Source organism: Danio rerio, chromosome 15 (genome assembly GCF_052040795.2).
Source record: "Danio rerio strain M-AB ecotype USA chromosome 15, GRCz13ab, whole genome shotgun sequence".
Taxonomy (NCBI): domain Eukaryota; kingdom Metazoa; phylum Chordata; class Actinopteri; order Cypriniformes; family Danionidae; genus Danio; species Danio rerio.
In genome coordinates, this window is record NC_141035.1 from 19,682,490 (window position 1) to 19,695,951 (window position 13,462).

A 13,462-nucleotide genomic window follows, 5' to 3' on the forward strand; every position below is an offset into this window, starting at 1 on the left:
TAAAAGATTAAAACCCAGCTCATGGCAGAAGAGTCTTCCTGTGTGCTGAGGGAAACACTGAGTTTTAGTGTTTCACTGCAGCCTTATTGAGCAACACTAACCACCGCCACGCAGCCGCCAATGAATACTAATGCAGCTCTGACCGACTGCGTTACATCCTACAAATCATTTATGACCCATCTCTCCACTAAATACACTACTAGTGGTGATGGAGTGCCAAATACAAATATTTAGTGACCGTTACAGACCAGCTAATTAGCATATTAGTATGATTTCTATAGGTGTAACAACGTACCAAGGCCTCAGTTAGGTTCAGTTCACAGTATTAGGCCCATGGTATGGTTTGGTACAGTTTGCAGCAGATCAGTGGCCTTTGCACAGACCATCCTATCTCTGTCTATTCTATCTAGTTACCTATCTATATATAAAGGCACGCAGTCTTCCTCCCATACGGTTTGCTTAACCTGCAAGTCTTTACCTTACAAATTATATAGATCCTTAAGAAATGTATGCTTATTAAATTTTGTTTTTGGTTGTCAGCAAAATGTAGGCTATATAGTTATAGTAATATTTATACAATTTAGTTCTAATGATATTTATGCATGATCAAACTAGTGTACAACATAAGCAAAACTATTACTAAAATTGTTTTTGGTTTCGTAGTGCGGGCTCAAATAAATATCTGTTGCATTTCTTAATAGTTTGAGCTCATTTGATTGACTATAGCCCCTTTCACACAGTGGAAATATTTCAAAACCGGTAAATATCCGAAAAACGTCCAGAACGACTTGACCAGTAAATGCATAAAAAAGGTGTTCACACTGGCACAGACATTACACATTTTTCCAGAAAAGATCGTTCACACATGCGTTCCAAAATATCAGTAAATTCTGACCAAAATGACCTATAAAAGGCAGTGCTTGTTTTAGTAAACTTAGTAGAGGTCAGCCTTTTTTTTTTTTTGATAGTTTAACTTTTATTTAAAGGGCCACGAAACCCCCGTTTCAAAAGGGTGTTTTTTACACCACTAGATTGGAAAAAGTAAAAAAAATGGGTATGTCTAGCTCTGTTTAGCTGGGAGTGTCGGGGGAGGGAAAGAGGGAAGGTTTTGGATAAAAATGGGAGCTTCCATTTGGGCACGCGCTGATTTACACAGAGGCAAAACAAACACACAGACGCAGGGGAGAAAGACAGTGACTGTGCTTACATGGACATCAGTAATTGAATTGAAAAGTTGAATTAATCGAACTATTTTCCAAATCATTACTTTGTCGACTTTAACTGCAGTCTGGCACTTTCACTTTCATTCAGGAACATTTTATGCTTGCCCCCCATAACAATCCAGATATTGAATGTTTGATACCACACGTATAAGAGAAAAAAAAACCCTCTGCATTTCTCTGTAACTTAGATGCACTCGATAGGTAGCGTCAGAAAGCTGTGCGTGTATAGACTATCTTATCACAAAATGCGGCGAAAAATCTACACAACGGTAATAGTTTGATTGTGGTGTTTACATGTTTACACTCGAAGAACAGCATTTACAGCGGATCTTTCAGTCCACAATATTGTAGTGATATTAACGTACTGTAAACTTAGTAACTCAGAAATCATTTTGACTAAAGTATGTCTTACTGAAAGAGTACTGCTGATGATACGAACTAACTTTGCCATCTGAATAAACAAAGACCACTGATCACTTACTTACCAAATCGAATTAGCTTGAACGCAAAAACAACTAATTTTCACCTTTATGTGTCCTAACAGTATTTTTAGCAGCGTGGGACACGTATATGACTGTCCTCAGCTCAAAAAATGTGTTTTATTGTTTCGTGACCCTTTAAGGCTTTAGCGTTCATGCAGCTGCTTTGGGAGACATCCAAAGGAAGAAACGCGAACCCCAGCTAAATGTTTACACATTTAACTACATTACAAATTATGTGGATGGATAAGTATTGTGAACAACTTGTATGAAAACAAATGGAGGAACACTTTCACATGTCCAAATGTTCATAATATGTTTGTCCTGGCGCTTACCGGCTCCTTCACGTGCACACGCGTCAAGCAACTGAAGCACAGCTTGAAGGTAAACAAACAGCAGTTAATCATAAGCATTTTATCTGTATTTTTTGACACCGCGTTGGCATTAAGAAGGAATATAGAAACGTTTTCGGACTAACATCTAGCAATAAATGTGTCTGGAAAATTCTTCAAAGGCTTTTAATTTCAAAAACTGTGTGGATGTGAATGTGTCTGAGGGTTTTGATTGGCTAAAGTAGATCTCACATCAGCACATTCTTCTGCATTCACAAAGAGCAGCTTTCCAGCAAATTACCGGTAATGTTACAACTTCTCTTTCCGGAAAATTGCCTAAACGAATTTGCTGGTATTTTCAAAAAGGGCCTCTTCACACATACTAAAGGTCTGTATGTGTGAAAGGGGCTTATATAAAAATCTGTGTTTACTACAGATGCGTTTACTGTGTAAAACTCCTACTTTTTACTGTCATTCAATGTCTTTTTGGCCATTATAACTGCACTGTCACTTTAATTAAGCATTAGCAGCGCAGCAAAAACAGACCCAGCACCGAAACTATCGTGGTACTGCTGCTTCAGCGCCGCTCACGCTCCATGCTAACGTGCTGCTTCTGCGTGCAGTATGAAAACTCTAATCTGTTAACATGTATGCTGAAAAAACGCTCTGCTTGTGCTCTGGCAGCAGGAATATTACAGAACACTACATTTATTTTGACTTAACAGGAATAATTCAACTTAAAACCTTAATTATCTTTATATTCTGGCTTCACATGTTTCGGTTTAGTACAGTCAGCTGATATGAGTAAACTAAGATGAAATATAGGTCTGTCACAACAACGAATATATTGACTTAATCCCACAACACATGGGCATTACCTCAATTGTTTTTGGTGATGCAATATACATCACCCATACATAAAAAAACAATTCAAGCCACATTTTAGCCGATTGTGCGACATCTCTATCTCTGTTGGAGGTGTCAGTGTCAGTATGGTTAAAAAAACACTAGCATTTACAATAAATTACCATAGTATATTTTCATATGGGTGTCTGACAACTGAAAATAGATCTGGTAGTAGATAGTCCCAGTCTCTGTTAATTTTTACCTTGCACTTTTTGGTTAATATTTATTATTATTTACTTGTTTAGGATATATGTTTTCACATTGCAATTCCAATGCATGATTATTATAATGTTAAATTGACTATAATTAAATAAAATATTCTTAAATATAAAATATTATGTGTTCTTCGGTAGAGTGTACTTGCATTATGATGCTATTATATTTTCATTCTGGTGTTAAATAATGAGTGGCATAAAAATGACAATAATATTGTTTATCGCAATATATTTTGGGGCAAAATATCGAACAACAAAAAGGTCGATATCGTGACAGGCCTAATCTACACAGCAGAATACTCACGCTCTATCTATCCATCCCTTCATCCATCCATTAATCCATCCATCCAGATTTTTTCAGTTTGGTTAGAATATCATTACACCCCTAATGGTTTAACGAAGAAATTTGTAACACTGAAATTCTGGAGTCATGATGATGCTGAAAATTCAGCTTTAAATGACAGGATTAGATATATTTTTAAACTACATTCAACAAAAAAAAAGCGTTATATTAAATTGTAATATTTTTGTACAGTTTTAACTGTTTTCAACTATTGAAAAAAAAGTATGTAGTCATGGGAAGCAAAAGAGACTGCTTTTAAAAACATTTTACAAATCAATGGTGCTCAACTTTGGACCTGTAACGTATATGCTAACAATATTGGGAGCTCTGAAGCAGAACAAACTTGAAAAAGCATTAGCCACATGTTCTCTTTCCAGTTTCTGCCATGGATGACAAACCAGCATCAATTCTGGGTATAAAATCGCTGCCTTGTAAATGTAAACAGTGTTCCTGTTTAAACAAGAATCACATATTCGGCATGGTCAGCTGAACGTAATGAACCCTTATCAGCCCATCAGATACTGCACATGGGCTGCATGAGCCAATTAAGGTGTGGCTGCGCAGTCGAGTCTCTCAGTCTCACTTCCTCTGAATAATCTTTTTTTGTGTGTTTAGAGAAACATAACGTTTCCAAAATGCCTGCAGTATGTGAGCAGTATTATTTGTATGCATATTATTTATGTGCCAATACCCAGACGACCTACTACTTGTGAGAAGACTTTGAAGTATGCATTTGATGGATATTTTACGATCCCATAAGGCACTGATCCGGAACGTGAGAATATTCAATCGAACCGACTCCATTTCGTATTGCAAGACCACGTGTAAAGGATTTATATTAAGAATTACCTTCGTTGATAAATGAACAAACATTGTAAATCAACAGTTTTGTATGACACTCGTATGGCGAGGCAGTGGCGCAGTAGGTAGTGCTGTGCCTCACAGCAAGGTCACTGGGGCGCTGGTTCGAACCTCGCTTAGTTGACAATTCTGCGTGGAGTTTGCATGTTCTCCCTGCCTTCGAATTATAAGAATCCCCTGCCTCCCTTCCCATGCCTCCGGGTGCTCCGGTTTCCCCCATAGTCCAAAGACATGCGGTACATGTGAATTGGGTAGGCTAAATTGTCCATAGTGTATGAGTGTGTGTGAATTTGTGTGTGGATGTTTCCCAGAGATGGGTTGTGGCTGGAAGGCCATCCGCTGCGTAAAAACCTGCTGGATAAGTTAGCAGTTCATTCTGCTGTGGCGACCCCGGATTAATAAAGGGACTAAGCCGACAAGAAAATGAATGAATGTCACTCGTATCTTTTTAAATGGAGAAAAATGTAACGATCAATATGGTGAATAAAGCCCCGCCTTCTAGTACAGGGGCCAATCATCAACCACTACAGACTGACGCAACACCGTGCAGAGAATATCCAAGGTGCAGGATAAAACATTTGAAGAGCAGTGGTGGTGGGGGGGGGGTTATGTGGTTGTCGCGAACTGAAGAGCGAGGGGGTGGGGTGGTGTTGGGGGGGTTTGGGGTCGTTGGAGCAGGGGCACTTCAGATCATTTTTAGGGCATTTTCTACAGATCTTTTTCTTTACTGCTGCATAAAGGGCGCCATAGCGACCAGCGTCTTCCGGTAGAATGCCAAGTATTTACATTTACTGAGATCACAACTGGTAATTTGCTCTCCAAAAATTAATTTCAGTAGTGTTTTGAGTGGATTACGGAGTGTTTTTGTGACACACAACTTAGAAAAAGGTGTGTTAAAGCCATTAATCTGTCAGATGTGGTTCACGCGCGAGAGAAAACGTTCTCCTAGTTCACATGTCTGCCGCCAGAACTACAGTGTACAACACACACACACGCGCACGCGCACACACACACGCACACGCACACACACACACACACACACACACACACACACACACACACACACACTGCATTAAAGAGCACACCAAACTGGCATGAAACTTAACAGGTATGTAAGTCATGTAATTTACGAAAAGGACCAATAAAAGTGCATTATTGATACTCTGCTGGCTGATTTGTTGTTCATTATAATGGAGAGCCGTTTATGTTTCATTTCGTGTGTTGTATTTAACATGGTTTGTGTTTTTCTGTCATTTCAAAATGACACTAGCCTATATTTTCACTGTCACAGTTATTAAATCAGTGTGTTTGTGGGACAGAACAGTAGGCTACGTGTGTGTGTCAAACATTTTTGGTGAGTTACATTTGTTTGGGTTGGTTATATATTTGACAGAAAGAGAAAAACTGTTGACTTTAGCGATGCCGAGGCCTCATTTAAATGGCACAAGATGCCGTCTGACAACAAGGGGGAAATGCCTCACAGCAGTTGTTTTTCATCCTTTTAGATTACATTTTTTAAAATGATTAGTCCAGCAGGTGGAGCTGATCGACAATAGTATTAGTTCAAAGATGATAAAAGCAGGTAAAATAGATTAAAACTCGATTCAAAGCTGTCCAAATGTGACTGTTTACACGCATCAGCTGCTGAACGGAAGTTCTTGTTTCTCCTTGCGTATACACGCAACATAAGGGGTAATTTTGTGTTCTAAGAAAAAGGTCTATCCAAGACTAAAAAGGACATGTGCACTGCACAGGTTGAGCCTTATGTGTGCACGTGCTGACGATACTCTGGGGGATGGACTCTTTTGTGTGTTTTGGATGTTTAGAAATAAAACTAAAGGAACAGTTGTTGTTTAATTTTATTGATGATTCCTAATATGAAATTCAATTATAAGCTTGGCAAGCAGTTCAAACAGAATGCCCGAGCATACAATGCTTTACACACCACAGAAAAGTGATCATTTGAATAGATGATGATGATGTCGGCCTCACAGAAAAGAAAACTTGATGAGGAGAATAGACAGCTCAAAGTTGAATGGACAGATAATTGTGTTTATTTTGCCACAAGCAGCACAAAACCATTCTGCTTGATTTATAAAGAGACAATTGGAGTTGAAAAGAAGTGGAGTGGAAATTTGAAACGCTACTAAAAACAAAACACTTTTAAACAGCAGTATGTACAAAACACAGATAAGGAAAGCAAAACTATAATACCTGAAGTTTTCATTACACACCTTTTCTATTTTTCAAATTTTTTTAGAGAGAGGTCTGGATGCAGACCTGGTGCAGCTGCAATCTGAACTGAATACAAATGCTTTTTAATGCCCACACCTAACCCTACCCCTCAGAGTGACGTTGCTTGCTCCATTGAGTGCATTGTTTCTGACATTGCATCTTTGAGATATGCAATCTCAGTTTGCATCATCATGGCTGCATCCAGATACAATTGGGCTACTTTTTGTTGTGTTTTGTTAAAAAATGCACTTATAGTAGTGGTTTTGTCACATTTGTATTGTATTTAATGCGTTTTGAATGCAAATGCCACTTTATTCAAGGTAAAATAAAGGGTGTTGACTTGTTTTTTATAGATATACATAACATGCATCACAAGTTATTTGATATCAATTATTCCGGACCTTTGACCTTAATAAAATTTAGCTTTGGACCTTTTAATGTAGACATTGACAAAGTAGACAACCCCTGCAATAAGGTCATGGATATCATAGGACACATCACAGTGACATAAGTGGTTAAAAAGCTAGGGGTTGTTGCGTCAACATATGACATTCAGAGGCTCGTGGTGACCAGAGTTTGATTCTCAGCTCAAGGTCCTCTACCGTCTTCTTGATTAAAGGTGAAAAACCCACAAAAAATATTAGAATTATTATATTTTGTTTATTAAATAAAATAACAATCCGGAAAGGACATCGAGCTGGAAACTGAACTGTGCTGTGCCAACGCACATATATTCATATAACCACTATTGATGCTGACTGTAATTACTGTTTAATAAAAGCTGATGTTATCAAGTTTTTCACTTTGCAAAAAAACAAACAAAGTCAAATCTCGGGACATAAATCAGTGCGCTCTAACCAATGAGACAAAACTTTACTAGCATGGACTGTAAAACCCAAAAAGTTAAGGTAACTCAAACCATTTGAGGAAACTGATTACAACAAACCTTTAAGTTCAAAAACTTTTTTTTAATAAGTACTGTGAACCTAATCCATTTAAATGAATAAAGCAATTTGAGCATAGTAAAGCCCAATAAATGAAAAGAACTCAATTATTGTAAAACCCAATAAGTTAAGACAACTTAAACCTTGAGGAAACCTATATGAGTACTGTAAAATTACTCCATTTAAGAGGAAGTAATGAGGTATTTAATTAACTCATTACCTTCAACACGGAGTTCAAAACTCTTTTCAAATGAGTAGAATTAACTTTCAGTCAATTTTGAGTTACACTCATTTAATTTGATAAAGTTGACTGTTGGGTTTTACAGTGCGTGACAAACTTAGTTTTTTGGGGGGGGAATCATAAATTATAGAATCATAAACTGGAACATTGTAACAATTTTCTTTTTAAACAAAACTCCTATTTCAATAAAGGCAAACAAACTACTGATCTGAAGGCCCCTTAGGTGCTGTTTACATAAATGTGTTTTCATTTCATAAGCACCTTTGATGTGTGAAAACATCAACAAGCATTTTGAAAAGCTTAAAGATCTTAATTTAGTTTGGAAACACTTGTGTTCCATTTCACTGTAAACCGACTGAAATGCAAACTTTTAAAATTAGAGTCGCATCATTTCCTTTTTCGTCAGGATGTTCTCATAAGACTATTACACAAGATGTAGCCTGCAAGTATAGATGCAAGCAAAATATATGCATAAATGTGCTGAATAGTTTGGATGGAGATTGTTTTTCTAAAAAAGTAATGAAATCTCTAGTCTGGACAAGCAGCAGTTTCATTCTTAAACTTCGTTTAGTACAAAAACACCTGTGTAAATGACACCTTATTGTAGTACCTACTACAGAGTACGCTATTTCTGAAGAAATTACTCACTTTAGCTCTAGAACAAGTTTTAAAACCTACTAAGACAACACCAGGGCCTATGGTAAAAGTATTTTTTGGCCGATTCAAAATAGCCCCATGTCAGTGAAGTGAAAATCAACAGTTAAGCTAATTATCTGTTATATATACATATTTTATTAGGTATAATCAGGTATTGATTACATAGTCAAATGTAGTGTTAAAAAATAATCAAATATTGAAGAAGATTTCTATTCTCTCAGTGTGAAGTATTTTCTAAGTGTAAAGCAGTTAATTTTCTCTTCACAAAATGTATGTAGTGTTTGCAGCAAACATGCCAGCCTGTGTTAAAAATACAGTGATATGTCTGTGTAAGATGAGAGTGCCTGCACTAAAGAAGCAACACTAGGAGAAGGCTGAGTGACTGATTGTGTAGAATAACTGAATATGTAAAGCACTGATTATATAGGTTAAATACTTCTATGAAGCTATATGTGTCAGAAGTTAGAATGAGTAACATATTATCAAGTGATTATGCTTTCATGACAATGTATGTAAACACTTAGTTCCTTTGCATAAGTTGCATCTATACTTTGCTGACATAGACCTGTAACATCTCTGCTGACATGAGCTAGTGGGCTGAGAGCCAAGAATAGCAGGACCCCTTAGACTAGAAACCTATTCAAAAATGGTCAAGAGTTAAAAAGAGACTTAGGGGTGTGTCAAATAATCCTGTATAAAAATTGTAACAAACACACTGAAACTTCAGAAGGTGCAGGAGAGACTTCAGAAGGTGTCCAGGAGAGACTTTAGAATGCTCTGGGGTCTGCTCTGCTCTTTCTCGGCTTTATTATGGAGAATAAAGTCTATTTTCTGATATTCAAAACCTCTGGTCTGATAATTTGTAATTGATTAGTCGTCGAATTTACGACAATATTTGCGTGTGGTATGTATTTTTATGCACTGAGCATTGCATTAGCTTAACAACATCATTTAAAAGTACGGGTGTAGTAAGACTTTTTCTATTAAAGCAATGAAAGCTTATTAAAAGCAAGAACACATTAAATTAAACACAATTAAGACATTTCTAACGTTTATTAAGACATGTTTTTAAGCAGTAAATCAGCATATCAGATTGATTCATGAAGGGACGTATGACTGAAGGCTGAAGGAAAATAGATGAAAATTCAGCTGTGAATTACAAAACTAAATGGTATTTTCAAATCTATTTAAATACAAAACAAATTTAAGGTTAACTTGTATTGATAGTTCATAACCCTGCTTTTGTTACGGTTAAAAAAATCTCAAAACTTTCATATGGAAGTGCAGATTTTGAAAGAGAATTACACTGCTGCAAATTTTGTTCCGGCCCAAAAATAAAATAAAAAAAACTTCTTTTTTGCTGAGGTGGCCAGAGATCATCCTGACAGGAAGTTCTGGCAAGGATGCAGAGAGAATGCAGCAGTGATGTGTATAAAGGTGCCGTGGTACACATGCAGTGTTCAGCTTTCACCCCTGCACTGATTTCTACTGCCAGACTAGGGCTGCACGATATTGGAAAAATCTAACACTGCAATATTTTTTTTCTATTTTCTATTTTATTTTTCTATTTATATATATTTTTTTAAATATTTCCCAAACTATGTTTAACAGAGCAAGGACAATTTCACAGTATGCCTGATAATATTTTTTTCTTCTAGAGAAAGTCTTATTTGTTTTACATTGACTAGAATAAAAGCAGCTTTTATTTTTTTTATCCATTTTGAGGTCAAAATTATTAGCCCCTTTAAGCTATATTTTTTATCAATTGTCTACAGAACAAACCATCATTATACAATAACTTGCCAAATTACCCTAGCCTGCCTATAACCTAATTAACCTAGTTAAGCCTTTAAATGTCACCATCTTGAAAAACAGTCGAACTGTAATTGAATTATCAATTGTAAAATAGTACTGCACAGTCTTAATTTTGTAAACAGTTCAACAAAATTAATTGTTATTAATTTTTCAAAGTTGCAAATGGTACAATTTCTTATTCCTGAATGTTTTAAGACCCTTATACAGTCACAGGCCTCAGAAAACACTTGCAAAATGATCAATTATAATCCAGACTCAACACTGACTACTGCGAATGACCACATCCGCAATGTGTTGTATAAGGGCATCGATGCTGAAACGATATATTGTGCAGCCCTATGCCAGACGCACAGTTAAACGTGACGAGGCATGGCTTTGTGCGTGTATTTGTTATGAATGTCTTATTATGTCCCAACTGAGGATGAAGATAATACAGAAATTCTTCCAGGTTTGTCATGGACCAACCCAACAGAACGTTTTAGCAAAATCTTAAACTTGAAGAAATAAAGGCATATCTCATTAAGAATCAGGTTTATTTTAAGTATCTCTAGCAGTCTCCAACAGCCAATGATGCATTCAGAGATAAATATATGACTTAAGCAATCCATGAGCCATAACGATTTAAATAGGAGATGGTTGGAAATGACATCAACGAAATTCCATTAACACAGTGCAAATGACAACATTTCAAAGTAAAGGAAAAACAAAGGAGTGGATAAACATACTGTAGCAGCTAAAGAGTCAGAGAGAACCGAGAGGTGTGACCTAATTTGTTCACACTGAGACTCTGTGGTGTGTGTGAATGAGTTGTGCCAGCTGCCCGGGCCTGTTGGCATTGGAGCCAATTTGCTGGCACCCCAGACACATTATCTCCCTCACAGGCATAAGATGAAGAGAGAACTATAATAAAGTAAGAAAAGAGATAGAAGTTTGGGATAGATTACGAGCAGAGATGAGTGTCGTGTCATCTCGGCACGCTTAACCCTGTAATGCCAGATACAATGCAAAAAAATATTGGTCTTTAGTGAAATAAAATGTACAATGTTTATGTGCTAGCACACATTGTTGGTATTAAAATGAACAATTAATTGGTTCATTTTAAGTTCATCTATTAAAAAAAAAAGTTTTTGTAATCTTTAATCAAAAACTGCCCATATGCTTACACATTTCAATAACTGTCTTTCATTGATGACATCGGTTTGATGGTTTGGGTGTATTATGCTTAGCCACACCCCTCAGCTGTCAGTTTGCTACAAGTTAAAGATGAGTTAAAACCCCCTTCTCAATATCCTATCAAGTTGGAAACACATTATCATTATACTGTAATAAAAGTCTGCAGGTTCATGCAGACTTTAAAGTGGACCTATCATGTCATTTTTACAAGATGTAAAACGAGTCTCTGATGTCCCCGAAGCGTGTATGTGAAATTTCAGCTTAAAATATCACACAAATAATGTTTTATAACTCTTTGAAGCTGCCCCTTTTAGGCTTTAATCCAATCTGTGCCATTTTGGTGAATGTGGTTTTAAATTCACATAAGATTAGGAACTTTTTCAAGAGGGTGGAGCTACAAAAGCCCAGCCTTTCCCCAACCATCAAATTCTTTCACAACTCTTTTAATAAATAAGCTAAATAACAATCTGTAATATCTTATTTACAAAACGGCATGTGATTTCGGTCTCTACATGGTCGCGCAATTACAAATTTCAGGTCTCTGAATCGCGCATTGTAGAGTTCACACAGACACTCTCTGCTGTATGGGAATGAGGATGTGCGTGGCACACCTGACAAGACCAAAGACGCACGTGCATAGCCTACAGCAGCCACCACACAGGTAAATGATGTGTGAGGGCAATCAATGTGCTTGCGTCAGAGTGACAGCAGCTAAAATATATATAGATGCGATGGGACCTCTGTTTAACTTATTGGTGCGACACGCGAGAGTGATGCTCTCTTTGTTGCAAGAGCAGCCATTGTATTTCCAGTGTTTTGAGCTGCTGTGACATGTTCGCCCTAATCAAGGGTCTCATCTAACCTTATGAACTCTCCTGGAAGCTCCGCGAGTCTTCTGCATATTTATACCGGCACCCTGATCTCCAAAAATGAGTTAAAATACTCGGAAATCATGGCGACGAGAGTGAATGAACAAGTGAACACAGACAGAGCAAAGATGGCCTAAGCATTACATTTCTTCAGTTAAATGGATATAGCTGTAAAGATATGGTGAGTGTAAATCCCACTCTCTCTCTCATTGAGGGATCTGCTGTCAATAATTGTAGACAAGCAAAATATTTAAATGTATTTAAGCCTTTTTACATACATAACAACTGAAAGTTCTGTTTTGACAATATTGCAAATTCACTAAATGCTGGCTGGAATTATTAGATAAATAAAACTTTTTTTTTTTTTTTACATGAATATTTAATAATATACACTCTTGTAATACACTCATTGCTATAAACAGTAGTTTTAGGCCTGTTTCCTTTTGGTAAAGAAGTTTTAGATTTATAGGTGTGCATTTTAACTTCTTATGCATCAAATGTGAGCTCCAAACTTTTTCTTGATTGAATCATGTTGAATTCTTCTTTCCTCATTTGCACTGTTTCCGAATTGCGTTGTAATTTTTCATTACAATTATTATATCTGTGTTTTATTATTTCCTGTGGCAGTTCATTCCACTGTGGCAACCCCTGATAAATAAGGGACAAATAAGGGACAGATTCAAAAAAGGACAAAAGTTATCTCTGTGTAAAACTTAAAATGTCAAAAGAAGTATTTCAGAAGGCAGTATAGAGACTAGTATTTATGTGTGCATCACCAATAAAGACTTATAAAGAGATCAAGTGTGCTTTGTTCAAATGTAATATAAAAATTAGGAATAATTATTTTTACCATTAAAGGCTGGCTATATCCACACACCGTTGCAACAAAACTTAAATGTTTTTCCCATAATAGGTTCCCCTTAAATGGAAGTATATTAAATAAACAAAAGGTTGTTTTGGGGTCCAAAAACTGACAACTTTTAAAAACTGCATATATATTGTCTTTGTAAAAAAAAAGCACAAAAAAAACATGTAATAATATGCTTACGCAAGATTTTAGACTATAGTAAATCAAGTTAACTTGAATATTAGTAATATAGTATTTATGGTCGGGCTGTGTATCAAGAAAACCACAATACTAAAGCCACGATATGATTCGTATCAAATTT

At 36.4% G+C, this 13,462-nt stretch overlaps 1 protein-coding gene across 4 annotated transcripts in view; it reads right to left on the reverse strand.

The window, feature by feature from the left end:
* Window positions 1–13,462, reverse strand: part of hip1 (huntingtin interacting protein 1) — an 89,706-nt gene that overhangs the window by 47,765 nt on the left and 28,479 nt on the right.